Source organism: Panthera pardus, unplaced genomic scaffold (assembly GCF_024362965.1).
Source record: "Panthera pardus isolate Hobbes unplaced genomic scaffold, ASM2436296v1 HiC_scaffold_24, whole genome shotgun sequence".
In the NCBI taxonomy this organism is placed as follows: Eukaryota; Metazoa; Chordata; class Mammalia; order Carnivora; family Felidae; genus Panthera; species Panthera pardus.
Genome location: NW_026526810.1, coordinates 94,978,877 through 94,994,032, shown reverse-complemented (window position 1 = coordinate 94,994,032; position 15,156 = coordinate 94,978,877). Strand labels below are relative to the sequence as shown.

Genomic DNA, 15,156 nt, shown 5'->3' with positions numbered 1-15,156 from the left:
ACGCCAGTCAGAGTGGCTAAAATGAACAAATCAGGAGACTACAGATGCTGGAGAGGATGTGGAGAAACAGGAACCCTCTTGCACTGTTGGTGGGAATGCAAACTGGTGCAGCCGCTTTGGAAAACAGTGTGGAGGTTCCTCAAAAAATTAAAAATAGATCTACCCTATGACCCAGCAATAGCACCACTAGGAATTTACCCAAGGGATACAGGAGTATGGATGCATAGAAGCACTTGTACCCCAATGTTTATAGCAGCACTTTCAACAATAGCCAAATTATGGGAAGAGCCCAAATGTCCATCAACTGATGAATGGATAAAGAAATTGTGGTTTATATATACAATGGAATACTACATGGCAATGAGAAAGAATGAAATATGGCCTTTTGTAGCAACGTGGATGGAACTGGAGAGTGTGATGCTAAGTGAAATAAGTCATACAGAGAAAGACAGATGTCATATGTTTTCACTCCTATGTGGATCCTGAGAAACTTAACAGAAGACCATGGGGGAGGGGAAGGAAAAAAAAAAGAGGTTAGAGAGGGAGCGAGCCAAAACATAAGAGACTCTTAAAAACTGAGAACAAACTGAGGGTTGATGGGGGGTGGGAGGGAGGGGAGGGTGGGTGAGGGGTGTTGAGGAGGGCACCTGTTGGGATGAGCAGTGGGTGTTGTATGGAAACAAATTTGACAATAAATTTCATATTAAAAATGAATGAATAAATGAATAAATAAACAAAAATTAAAATTAAAAAAATTAAAATTAAAAAAAACACCCAATGCTCATCACAAGTGTCCCCCTTAATACCCATCATCCATCTAGCCTATCTCCCTCCCTCCTCCATCTAGCAACCCTCAGTCTATTCTCTGTATTTAAGAATTTCTTATGGTTTGCCTACCTCTCTGTTTTTATCTTATTTTCCCTTCTCTTTCTCTATGTTCATCTGTTTTGTTTCTTAAATTCCACAAAGGAATGAGATCACATGATATTTGTCTTTATCTGACTGACTTATTTCTCTTAGCATAATACACTCTAGTTCCATTGGACACATTTTTAATTGCACATTCATTGTTAAAAACACACTTGGCAAATATAAATAAATAAATAAATAAATAAATAAATAAATAAATAAATGGAAGCAAAAAATATTATTACCTAATAGACTTAAATACAGAGATAACATTTTAAATTTTCTTCCATTTTTAAAAATCTGTTCACATTTTAATCATAATTATGACTATAAATACCAAATGAAGTAACATATGCAAAATTTTTATAAAACATCCTGTTTTTTAGCAACTATTTTTTCTGACCTTAACTCAAGAAGCTGGCAAGACTGCTACATATTAAAGAGACAAACAAAGAAATGTGATAACTTAAACTTGATTGGACCATCATCAAAAAAAATGTTATGAAAGATATTTGGGATACAAATTGGGGCTATCTGAAAATGGACTGAGTATTGGATAATATTAGAGGACCACTGTTAATTTTCTTGGGTGTAATAATATATGGAATTACAATACACAACTCTGTCTAATCTGTTTCTTTTTCAGAAACACCTGTTGAAGTATGTAGGAGTAAAAATCATAATGTCTATCACATATTTTCAAATGATTCCACAACACTATACAAGGATAAAGGAAATATGGAAAAATGTCAACAACTGTTGAGTCTAAGACGTAGGCGTGCAGGTGTATATTGCACTGTTTTCCAACTTTTCTGTGTGTTTGAAGTTTTTCCCCGGTAAAATGCTGAAGAAAAAAAATCCAAAAGAAACATATGGTTCTTCTAGAAAATTTTCAGAAAACAAAAATGTGAGGACAAAAATCAGTGTGGTTTTAAACCTTTTCTTGTATCTGCTGTGATGGTCACGTTTCTTTGTAAGTACTTGAAGAGTTTATAAAAATCCCCCCTCACATTCTTCTCCTTTCTCTAAAATAGTTATTATCTGGTCTTACTTTCCAGTTCCCACCTCATCTTTGGGGTCCTCTCTTAACATTTTCATGACACTCTTTAATAGTGGAAGCTACACTTTTACTAATAAGAGACCTAAATAATGCTCAGGGTAGAAGATGGATTCATTATTCTTTAGTCTTCACATGACTGGTGTCATTTGCCGAATAGCTTAGATCTGTTAATTAGTATCAGCTATTCAGTAAAACCTAAATAAAAAATGTGGGCCACATGCAGCCTGCTTAGTGTCGCATAAGAAAAAACAAAACTCCATTTAACCACCACTGCCTACAAGCTTCACCCTAACCAGCCATGTTGCATAGATGAACCATGGGCTAAGGAGTCAGGCAAGAGAACATTAGATATTGGATATTTCAGCATAAACCATCGCCACTTTTACCCAAATAATTCTTAAGAGTATAACCTAGTGAGGTCAGACCAGAAGCAACAAATTAAACCAAATCAGCAATATTTACAACATGCACAACTTCACATTAGATGTTTAAATATAAAATGTGCATTTAAAAGATTTTCTCCAGGGGCCCCTGGGTGGCCCAGTTGGTTAAGTGTCAGACTCTTGATATCAGCTCAGGTGGTGATCTTGAGGTCATGAGATCGAGCCCTGAGTAGGTTCCATGCTGAACATGGAGCCTGCTTGAGATTCTCTCTCTCCCTCTCTTTCTGCCCCTCCCCTGCTTGCACTCTCTGTTTCTCTCTCTCTCTCTCTCTCTCTCTCAAAATAAAGAAACAAACTTTTTTTTTTAAGTTTTGTCTTCCAGAATGCTTTTTAAACCACACTTCTCTTTGCTGGCTCATATTCAGCTCCTCGTAATAACTCGTAGATCCCAACCAGTCCTTACCCGGTATTTTTCCTCCCATGGTATGACAGCTCTATAATTAACCTTCCCCAGCTTTGTTCCATTTATTTCTGACCACGTCTCCAATTTACCAATGTCCTTTTATCCGAGTCAACAATTCTTAAAAGCCACCTTTTGGTACTTCCAAATATTGTTTTGGAAATTTTACATTTATGAGACAAGGTAAACAGATTGCAAGCTCCATTACAAATCATAATTCTGTGAAGGCTGTAGAATAATTCCTCTGGATGCCGACTCTCATGACACAGAGCTCTAGATGTCAGCCCTCCCAGCCTTCTCAGAGGCCTCACTCAATCAGCAATATGCTTTCTGTCTGTACCTTCAACCTTTCCCTCTCTGTCAGCCATTCATGCATTCAGGGCTTTCTCCACTCAAATGGAGGAGGAAGGGGAGTTCAGACTCCAGACCACCCCATCTACCCCATCCTTTACAAAGCCAGGTTTCTGGTTGGTTAGTTGGTTGGTTGGTTGGTTGGTTGGTTAGTTAAGAGGCAACCTAACTGTATTGACTGTATTCTCACTACCCCTTCACTTATTCCTCATACTACAGTAACCTGCTCCTGCAACCACAAACTGGGTTCTGAAACATTTCTCATCAAAGTCACCAATGAACTCTCCACTGTTAATTCACTGATCAATTCTGGAAATGCTTCTCTTTTCTTGACTTCAATGACCTTACCCACATGCCTCTCCTTCCTCCTCTTTTCCTTCTCGATAGCCTCAAACTCCTTCTCAGCCCCTTTTTGTTGTTTTTTTTTTTTTTTTAATATATGAAATTTACTGTCAAATTGGTTTCCATACAACACCCAGTGCTCATCCCAAAAGGTGCCCTCCTCAATACCCATCACCCACCCTGCCCTCCCTCCCACCCTGCCCTCCCTCCCACCCCCCATCAACCCTCAGTTTGTTCTCAGTTTTTAACAGTCTCTTATGCTTTGGCTCTCTCCCACTCTAACCTCTTTTTTTTTTTTTTTTTTTTTCCTTCCCCTCCCCCATGGGTTTCTGTTATGTTTCTCAGGATCCACATAAGAGTGAAACCATATGGTATCCGTCTTTCTCTGTATGGCTTATTTCACTTAGCATCACACTCTCCAGTTCCATCCATGTTGCTACAAAAGGCCATATTTCATTTTTTCTCATTGCCATGTAGTATTCCATTGTGTATATAAACCACAATTTCTTTATCCATTCATCAGTTGATGGACATTTAGGCTCTTTCCATAATTTGGCTATTGTTGAGAGTGCCGCTATAAACATTGGGGTACAGGTGCCCCTATGCATCAGTACTCCTGTATCCCTTGGATAAATTCCTAGCAGTGCTATTGCTGGGTCATAGGGTAGGTCTATTTTTAATTTTCTGAGGAACCTCCACACTGCTTTCCAGAGCGTTCTCAGCCCCTTTTTGAGTTTATCTTCTCTATTGCTTTTGTGTTGCTGTCCCATGGGGTTCCAGCCTTGTCCCTTTATTTTCTCACTTTGCAGTTCCTCCTTCATCTTATAATCTGCATTCCCAAACAAGGGCCAAGTTGGTGTATTTTGCAACCACTAAGTAAGAGGCATCTGTACCAGTCAGCATTCTCGAGAAATAGAGCCAATAGGTTGTAACATATATTTAGAGAGAGAGAGAGAGATTTATTTTAAGGATTGATGATTCATGGGGTGCCTGGGTGGCTCAGTTGGTTAAGCATCCGACTTCAGCTCAGGTCATGATCTCATGGCTCGTGGGTTTGAGCCCTGTGTCAGGCTCCATGCTGGTGGTTCAGAGCCTGCTTGGGATTCTTTCTTCCTTCCTTTCTTTCTTTTTCTTTCTTTCTTTCTTTCTTTCTTTCTTTCTTTCTTTCTTTCTTTCTTTCTTTCTCTCTCTCTCTCTCTCTCTCTCTCTCTCTCTCTCTCTCTCTCTTCCCCTTTCCCACTTGTGATCTCTCTCTCTCAAAATAAATAAATAAACTTAAAAAAAAAAAAAAGAATGGGTGATTCTTTAACTCATGTGATTGTGGAAACTGGTAAGTCCAAAATCTTATAGGTGGGCAGGCAGGATGAAGACTCAGAGAAGAGTCAGTGTTTCAGTTCAAGTCCCAAGGCAGAGTACTGGCAGAATTCCTTTCCTTCCAGAAGGGTCAGGCTTACTCTATTCAGACCTTCAACTGAATAGGTAGGCTCACCCACGTTATGGAGGATAATCAACTTTACCCAAAATCTGCTGATTTAAATGTTAATTCCACCTAAAAACTCCTTTACAGAATAATCTAGAATAATGTCTGACCAAATATCTGAATACTGTGGCTTAATCAAGTTGACACCTAAAAGTAACCATTGTGGGTATCTTTGGACTCTGAAAGCAATATACACCACATTTGGTGTCAGTCACTCTAACTAATTTAGTGAATAATTTAGATTCCTAACTTTGAGTGTGGCCCAGAACACCACATTTGGGTCAGTCACTCTAACTAATTTAGTGAATAATTTAGATTCCTAACTTTGAGTGGGGCCCAGAACAAAAAATAACTCTGTCCAGGACTTTTGTACTCTATCACCAATTGAGCCTTATGTCCCAGCAGATCCAATAATGATGGAGGTATTGGTATAGGACGAGAATACTACATATAGCCTCTGGCAAGTCTCAATAGAAGAATCATAGTGCAGACTTCCAGGTTTTGGTATATACTGAATGCCACTGTGCCCTAATTGAGTTCAAGTACCCGTCCATGAAACACCAAGTGACAAGATGACCTGAGCTGCCCATTATGAATTGGATAACTCTTAGGTCAACCCATAAATTTAGATGTGGGAAAGGATGCTCATCACCAAAAAGATATGGTTTATACAAGACCTAGCTTGAGCAGACACTGAAAGCACAAATGAGTTACACAAATATGCTATCTCCTCTAGTGCCATCTCTCCTTCACTCACACCTATGGTCTCATACGAAATTCTGCTTGATCAAGGAAGCAAAAAATTGAGCCTTGTTCAGAGATGCAGCCACACAATATGTGGGCACCAGCTGAAAGTCAACTGCTACAGAATCATAACCCCATTCAGGGGTGGCTGTGAAGGATGATAGGGAGGATAAATCTTCCCAGTGGGCAGAAAGTCAAGCCACATATCTGGTGTGCACTTTGCCTGGAAGGAGAGATGATTACATATTTAGGGCTACACAGGTTCAAGGGCTGGAGGTTAGTGACCTAGAAGATACAAGACTGAAGAACTGATAACAAGGAGGTTTAGGAAAGAGGCATGTGGATATATCCACTTAATAATAGACATAGAATATAGGGATATTTCTTTTCCATGTGAATGCTCATGTAGGGCATAAGATTATAGTCCTCTATAATCAGGCAAGCAAGATGAGCCACTATGGGTATACCAACCTCTTTCCTCAGCTAGCCTGAAATTTGTTTAAATGAGCTCATGAATAAAATGGCCATGATAAGCAAGGATGGAGGTTATGCAGGGGTCCAAGCATGTGGACTTTTCACCAAGAATAATCTAGCTACTACCACTGCTAAGTGCCCAGCCTACCAACTGGCAGAAACCTACACTGAACCCTGGTACACAGCACCATACCATGGATAGAATAGCAGCCACCAATAGGTGATTCTATTGAACACCTTCCATCATCAAAGGAGCAGTGACTAGTCCTCACTGGAATAGACACTCATTCTAGACAGGGATGTGCCTTCCCTGTAGGTAATGCTTCTGCCATCACCACCATCTATGTACTTACCGAATTCCTATTCACTGTCACTGAATCCCAGACAACATTGTTCTGACAAAAGAAATCATTTCACAGCAAAAAGAATGAGGCAATGGGCTAAGACCCAAGGGATTTGTCAGAAGAAGCTGACATTATAGAATGATTGGAATGCCTATCAAAGACCCTGTTTTGGTGACAAATGAGAGACAATGCCTTGCAACATTAGGGTCCTTCTTCTAAGAGATACAATATATATTCTGAATCAACTACAATATTTATGGCTCCTTTCTTTACCCCACAGAGTATATAGGTGTAGAAACCAAGGGGAAGAAGTGAGGGTAGCCTTTCTTGTTATTATTCCTAATCATTTACTTAACAAAGTTTTGCTTCTGATCTCTTCAGGTCTAGAGGTCTTAACTCGCAAAGGAGGAAGGCTTCTACCAAGTTATAGGACATAGTTCAGTTTGAACTTAAAGTTGAGGCTTCCATCTGGCGATTTTGTGTTTTCACAAGCTACTGAATAAGAGGTGGGATGTACTTTACTGACGGGGTGATGGATCTGCACCCAGGGGATCTGGCCTCAGCTTAGTTCTCTCATAACTACAGTGGCCAACTTTTACAAATTAGCTTGAAGTTTTCCCAATTTTATCACTCAAAGTCTCACATCCCAGAAAAACCCTCAGTCTTAGGCAAACTGGGGCAGTTGGTTACCCAACTAACTTCCCTGAGACACTGAAGGCATTCAGTAAAATTGCTTTAGAGTGGATCTTGTTTATATCAGGCTAAATCCATCACTACCCTCCCAAAATATATCCTTGATGACAGCCAGACTTATTGAGTATCCCAGAGAGAAATGTTTGTTGTTACATTGGCTTGTCCCTACTTTCACTCACTTCTCACAATTATCTTCAGTGACTTACATGCCTTTGAGGAAAGAGTGATGCTTCTTTGGCAAGTTGAAGAGAAGGCCCTGGAAGTCACACGTTTCAGCTTAGGTTTGCTCTTCACTCATATTTTCCCATATTTTCTAGGGCATGGATGTAATACTTCGATCATTATCCTTTTTGTGAATTCTCATTAATCTAATTTTTCCAGCGCTATGGAAAGCATAGACTTTAGTTCAGGTCATGGTCTCATGGTTCATGAGTTCAAGCCCCGTATCAGGCTCTGTGCTGACAGCTCCGAGCCTGGAGCTTGCTTCAGATTCTGTCTCCTTCTCTCTCTGCCCCTCCCCCTCACATTCTGTCTCTGCCTTTCTCTCTCACAAAAATAAATACATATTTTTTAAAAAAAGGTATGAAAGAAACCATAGAAATCATCTCATCCAAACCCAACATTTCATGTTCACTTACAGTGCCCTGTTATTTAAACTTCTTTATTTTTGTTTCAGTTTATGATTTGTCATGCTCATTAAGCATTCATTTCCTTAACTGACAAAAAATTACAACTTGTACATTTAATCCACTGAGTAATTTATTTTTTGCCTGTATAATGATTGTGAGCCCTCACTTTCAAAAACGAGAAAAAGCTCAGTGTTTGTTAGCATCTCATCAAAAATCACTACTCAATGAGGGCTTGTTGATGAGGGACCCTGGTCTTGTAAATATTGAACATCAGTATCATTTTCTATTGTGTCTGGGTAATGACATCAGTGATTGTCAAAAGATCAGTTTGCAGATGGACATGGTTTATGGCACCAATCACAGAGAAGAACTCAAGATTAAGATTTATTTCATTTCAGGTCAGCAACAACTAAGGTAAAACAATACCTTCCCACAAAATCTCCCTTGGTGCCACTCTCAACCAAATAACAGGGTAGATTGTTAGTTTTGTATTATGTTCTTATGAATCAGTTCTAACTTTCCGATGACAACAATAAGGAAGAGCAGAATTTGCAGAAACAATGACTGTGAATTTACACACCAACCAAGAAATATTTACCATGCTTCAAAACTCATGCCAGGGCTTATCAGCGTCCACCTGCTGGGAAATTGCCAGGAGAAAAAGATTTCTATTGTCAGCTAAAAGACAAAGAAAGATTTTTTAAACCATTTTTTTCCTCCTTTGACTTTGAAATTCATTCTTTTATGACTTTATTTCCTCCTGTTGAGTGCATTGGGACTATTATGGGATATATGAACTCCCACTGGTCCAGGAGATTGAAAAGAAACCAAGATTACAAGAGTAGGGGGTCAACATTACTAAACTCCTTTCAGCTCCTAGCCTGACAGTAGAGGATGCAATGTCAAGATGAGCAAAAAGCCCCAATCCAAGCATTAATACCCCACGAAGAAGTTCTATAAATACTTTTGTCAGAAGTTATTTAATATTGGGGAAAGAGAAATAACAGATATCTCTGAAAGAAAAAAAATGTTTTTATTAAGAAGAGTTTAAATCAACAGCTGATGCATTAAACAACAGCATCAGATTTGAATGATCTCCCAACTTTTTTTCTGGTTTCTTCTCATAAATCCTGTAGTTAATCTTGTCTCATCAAGTTGTGGGATTGTACTGTAAGCGGCAAACAATTCTCAAAGGGCTCCAAAGCAGAAACCAAATCTAGATTAGAGCTATAAGATCCTTTAAAAGTCAGGGAACTTTAAGGTGGTGCCTCATAGATCCTTGCAGACAGACAGAAGGACTTCTAAGGATTTTAGAGTGTATTCTGCAGACTTTCTCTGTTTCGACAACGGGGCTTCTAAGAATCTAAGGCCATTGTCTCACGGCAGGTTTACAGGGAGTCCAATGTAGATGAAAGCTTATCTTAAAGAGATTTGTGGGGGCGCCTGGGTGGCTCAGTCGGCTGAGCATCTGACTTCAGCTCAGGTCATGATCTTGCAGTTCGTGAGTTCGAGCCCCGCATCAGGTGGGCTCTGTGCTGACAGCTCAGAGCCTGGAGCCTGTTTCAGATTCTGTGTCTCCCTCTCTCTGCCCCTTCCCCACTCATTCCCTGTCTCTCTCTGTCTCTCAAAAATGAATAAATGTTAAAAAAAAAAAAGAGAGATTTGTGAGTCTGACTTCTGTATAATGGAATGTATTATAAATTGACACGAGTCCACAAAGTTTATAAAGTAATTATATCAGCATGATCTGGAAAAGAGACATACAGCACCCTGCATATCTTTACCAGCATTTCTCAGAATGCAGTTCACAAATTACTTGTGATCTACATCAGACCTCCTGATCTGAATGGGGAGAGGGGCAGGAGTCGGGGCATACCCAGGAATCAATATTTTTAATAGGTAATACTATGGATGTTAAAGTTAGATATCCACCTCAAACAGACCTATTTACTCCCTCCTGCTACATGTATTGTTCTTTGTGGCACTGCCTTCCAATCTCTCATGTTGGAATACCACTGCCTTCCATCCCTCACATAATATCCATAGTTTAAGTTTTATGCATTCTGTCCTTTCAGTAAACAGTAGTGGATCAATTGGACAAGGAAAACATGATGCCTGTTTCACATTAGACACACAAAAATTAATTTGAAATAGATTGTAGCCTTAACTATGAAAAGTAAAATAATGCTTTTAGAAGAAAACATAGGAGAATATCTTCATAATCTTGATGTAGAAAAAAGCGTAAGCATAAAACAAAAGAACAAAAAGTATGCTTAATTAAAATTAAGAACTTATTTTAGTAAGAGTGAAATGCAGGGTAGAGCTGGGAAAAAATTTGCAGTACACATATCCAACAAAGTACTTGTATCTGGGATAGGTAAAGAACTCCTACAACTCTAAAAAAAAAAGGCAGACATACTATTTTATTATAGCTATTCTACTGGGTGTGAAGTGGTATCTCCTTGTAGTTTTGATTTGCATTTTACTAATAACTAACAATGTTAAGCATACTTCTTTTAAGTAAGTTCTACTCACAACATGGGGCTTGAACTCACGACCCTGAGGTCAAGAGTCAAATGCTCTACCAACTGAGTCACCCAGGCACCCAAAGCATCTTTTCATATACCTGTTGGCCATTTGTATATCTTCTTTGGAGAAATGTCTAAGTCCTTTGTGCATTTTTTTTAATGTTTATTTATTTTTAAGAGAGAAAGAGACAGATTGTGAGAGGGAGAGGGGCAGAGAGACAGGGAGTCACAGAATCTGAAGCAGGCTCCAGGCTCTGAGCTGTCAGTACAGAGCCCGACGCGAGGCTCGAACCCACAAACTGTGAGATCATGACCTGAGCCGAAGTCAGATGCTTAACCACTGAGCCACCCAGGCACCACTGTGCATTTTCAAATTAGATTATTTGTGGGTTTTTTTCTGCTGTTGAGTTGTATGGTCAGAAGCCTTCATATTTTAAAAATGTTTGTACTACCCAAAGAGATGTACAGAGTCAATGCTATCCCCATCAAAATTTCAATGATATTTTTTACTGAAATACAGAAAACAATCCTAAAATTCATAGGGAACCACAAAAGACCCAAAATAGCTAAAGCAATCTTGATAAAGAAGAACAAAGATGAAGATACTAACACTTTCTGATTTCAAAATATATTAGAAAGCTACAGTAATAAAGCAATATAGTATTGGTATAGACAGATAGATAGACCAATGGAATGGAATAGAGACATTCCCACACAGAGACAAACCCACACATTTATAGTCAATTGATTTTTGACAAGAGTGCAAAGAATACACAATAGAGAAAAGACAATCTCTTCAATAAATAGTGTTAGGAAAATTGGATATCCACATGCAAAAAAAAAAAAAAAATGAAATGAAATTGGACCCCTACCTTACAGCATACACAAAGTTCAACTCAAAATGGGTTAAAGACTTAAATTTAAGACCTAAAACTGTAAAACTTCTCCAAAAAAGTATAGAGGAAAAGCTCCTTGACATTGGTCTTGGTAATGATTTCTTGGTATCATACCAAAAACACAGGCAACAAAAGCAGAAGTAAATAAGTCAGACTACATCAAACTGAAAAGTTTCTGTACAGCAAAGGAAGCAATCAACAGACTGAAGAGACAACCTACAGAATAGGAGGAAATATTTGCAAATCATGTGTCTAAAAGCGGGTTAATTTTTTTTTTTTTACGTTTTTGTTTTGTTTCATTTTTTGAGAGAGAGAGTACATGAGCAGGGGAGGAGCAGAGAAAGAGGAAGAAAGAGAATCCCAACCAGGCTCCACACTGTCAGTGCAGAGCCCAACCCAGGGCTCAATCTCACAAACCATTGAGATCATGACCTGAGCCAAGATCAAGAGTCAAACACTTAACCAATTGAGCCACCAAGGTACCTAAAAGAGAGTTAATTTTTAAACATCCATTTTAAGTCTCATTCAAGGCCTCAATAGTCACGGACACATGAAGTATCTTCTTGTAAGTGGTGCAAGTGCATCCAGAACAACGTGGAGCCCACACAACATGGACCCAACATAACACTGACTGGTCAGGGTCCTGTTGCTACTGGGTGGAGTCTCCTGGCACCCAGTGGCCCCAGATCTCTGACCTGGGCTAAGATACAAGAAGTATGACCACAGTGGGGAAGGGAAAAAATAATAGAGGAAGTCCTTGACTTTGAGATGTGAAAAAAAGGGAACCAACCATATTTTTCTCTTGTGCACACAAGCACATCAGAGCATTCTAGAACTGCCATTCCTAAAATTAAACAGAAACCTTTGTTTGGAGATCAGCTCCAATGTGCCCATCAGATCTCAGTTCAGAGCCTCTTCTGCCTGTTTCCCCTTCAGAAGTCTCATAATGCATGGCCCCGGGGCCCATAGCCTTGTATCATGTTTTTGGTTTTTTTGTTTGTTTATCTGTTTGTTTATCTTTATCAGATTGAAGAATGATGCTAAACAACAATACTACCCAAGAGTGTGGGTATGGTTGGAAAGATTAGTGAAAGGTTTGTATTTTGGTTTGTGGCTCTAGTCATTGCTTGCCTCTCAAGCCGCCGTTTCAATTCAAATTAAGCAGTGCTTCTCAGACTTGTGTGTGCCAACATGCTGTACGTGCAGCTGCTGCCTTCCGTCCATCACAGCTCAACTTAACCCACTCCAAGTTCCAGGTCAGCATTTCCTGATTGCATTCCTTGTCCCTGTCATGCTTTGAGCTGCCCTACTTCTAGCCATTCATCACCTAGCAATTGTCGCTGTTAGCTATCTCTCTCACATGACCAGTCCTGCAAAGTGTGCCAGACGGGGATGCCAGTGGGCTGCTGCAAGCCAGAATGTTGCCTGGGATTTGTTAGTGATCTTAACTATCATAGATAAATGTCACTGGCAAAAATCTCTGTTGAAGCTAAATGAAATACCCAGCACACTGAAGACCTATCTCCTTGTCTACAAAGTTAGAAAAGCATCCTTGATTCCATGCTTGGGCTGCCACAAGCTTGAGAAGATCCTTTAGTTCTGCTGTTACCTAATTCTTAGGGTCATTGCAAGAACTGAATAAGTTAATTATATAAAGCAGTTAGAACAATGCCTATCACTGTAAGAGTCTTGTGTGTTTGTTATTGCTATTTTTCTGCTCACTCTGCTTAGTATGCTTACATTGACAACTTCAGATCATTTATTTATTCCTTCAATCAATATGTACTGAGTACCTATGATGTTCTAGGTACTGTGGACAGTGATCCATTTCCTTTGTGGCAAGCCTTGGCATGGTCGTCTAGAAACCCCTTTGTACTCACAGCTGTGCAACTATGGAAACAATAAGACCTCAGAGAAGAAACTGCTGACCAGCGTGCCTAGGAAGACAAATCCCTAGGTAGCTTCTTTTGATTCCCATGCTCCAAGAATAGCCTAGGCACACAGAGAAGGGCATCTACTCGAACAGATACTCTTCCCCTCTCCCCACTTCTGCATTCACCCAGAAACTCTGAAATATTCTCAAGCAGGAGAGGAGGTTGGAGAGAGGACAGGAGCAGATAAAGAGGGAGGATAAAGGAACCCTGCAAACTGCTAAGGTTATCTTTTTAGCCAATATGGCAAGCTGAAGGTGCAAAATAGAATTAAATTGATTTAGAGAAAAGTATTAGGGTAAAACATATGAAATTGCTGATATTTGATAATTTTTAACCTAAAACACATCAGTTTCATATGGTTCATCCTGTAGAAGGTGCAATATTTCTTGTGCTTCCTGAGTTTGTAAAACAGTCATATCTGCCACACCTGTTTTAAATTGTTTACCTTGGAAAAGCTCAGGTATAAGAAATCATCATCATGAGAATTGGGCCTCAAATTGAAACATGAATACAAATCTGGGCTGTGTTAGAAATTTGATGAATGAGATCTCAGAAGCCCAGATAACAACATGTGGAAGGCTTATTTATTCTATTTAATAAACCAACATCAACTGATTGGATTATCTTACTTTAGTTCACCTTCTAGCTGGATCCTAGTAATGCTCCTTCACAAAATGGGTTTACTAAGATTTGGGGTCTCTAGAACTTCTCAGGGACCAGGGTAAATGATGGGCTATATTCCTTGCCAATGTTATTTATCCTTATTAATTCTTTACGTATATTCTTATCTGGTTGGATCCAGAGTTTAGATTACATATTTTTTAGAGGGTGACTCTCTACATCACCAAGAGTATTAACATTCCACTTAAAATGAACTCCAAAACATGTTCCACACATCTTAAAAATAGGTTTACTCAGGCAGTATGCCCAGTGGTCCTGCTGATCTGTCTCTTGCTTCAACGGTGTTTGGATGGAACAAACCCAGGGATGCCTCTTCTACCAGCCCCCGACCACCAACCAACCTTTTTTTCCAGTCAGAACCTTATCAGAGTCATCTTCTTAGCCACCCTCTACCTCCAGAACCAGCCAACATCCTATTTTGAGCTTAGCTCTTTATTACAGATCAACCATGAACTCCCAGATTCATCAGAATTATTCCATCCAGGTGGAGGCCACTGTCAGCTGCCTGGTCAACATGCATCTGAATACCTCCTACACCTACCTCTCTCTGGGCTTCTTTTTTGAGCACCGTGATGTGGCTCTGGAGGGCGTGGGCCCCTTTGTCCTCGGGTTGGCTGAGAAGGGTTGAGGACACTGAACTTCTCTTGAAGATGCCAAACCAGCATGGCAACCATGTCCTCTCTTCCAGAAGGTACAGAAACTGTCCAAAGATGAGTAGGGTAAAACCCTGGATGGCATGGAAGCTGCCCTGGTTCTGGAGAAGAACCTGAACTAGGTCCTTTTGGATCTGCATATCTTGGATTCTGCCCACGCAGACCCCCATCTTTGTGACTTCCTGAAAAACCACTTCCTAGATGAGAAGGTGAAGCACATCAAGAAGATGGGGACCACCTGATTCACCTCCACAGGCTGACTGCCTCTAGGCTGGGCTGGATGAAGATCTCTTCCGAAGGCTCACCTTCAAGCACAACTAGGAGCCTCCGAAGACCAGCAGCCTTTGAGAGGCCCCTCAGGCATCCCCCAGGTGCCAGGGCTTGTGCCAGAGCCTCTCCCTGCAGCCACTAGGCAGATTTTTAACCACCCTGGAGCTCTTCCCAAGCTGTGGACCAAATGGAAACAATAAAGTTTTTGCAGACACACACACACACAACAAAAACAGGTATATGCAATGTCCCAGCAAATTCTCCATGTAGGAATTTACTTGAAGAATATAATTAAAGACATACAAAAAGACATAGGTTTAAAGAT

General features: G+C 39.9%; 1 pseudogene; it reads left to right on the top strand.

Moving 5' to 3' along the window:
- Positions 1-14,356: 14,356 nt before the first annotated feature.
- Positions 14,357-14,882, top strand: LOC128772792 (ferritin light chain-like; annotated as a pseudogene).
- Positions 14,883-15,156: the final 274 nt, after the last annotated feature.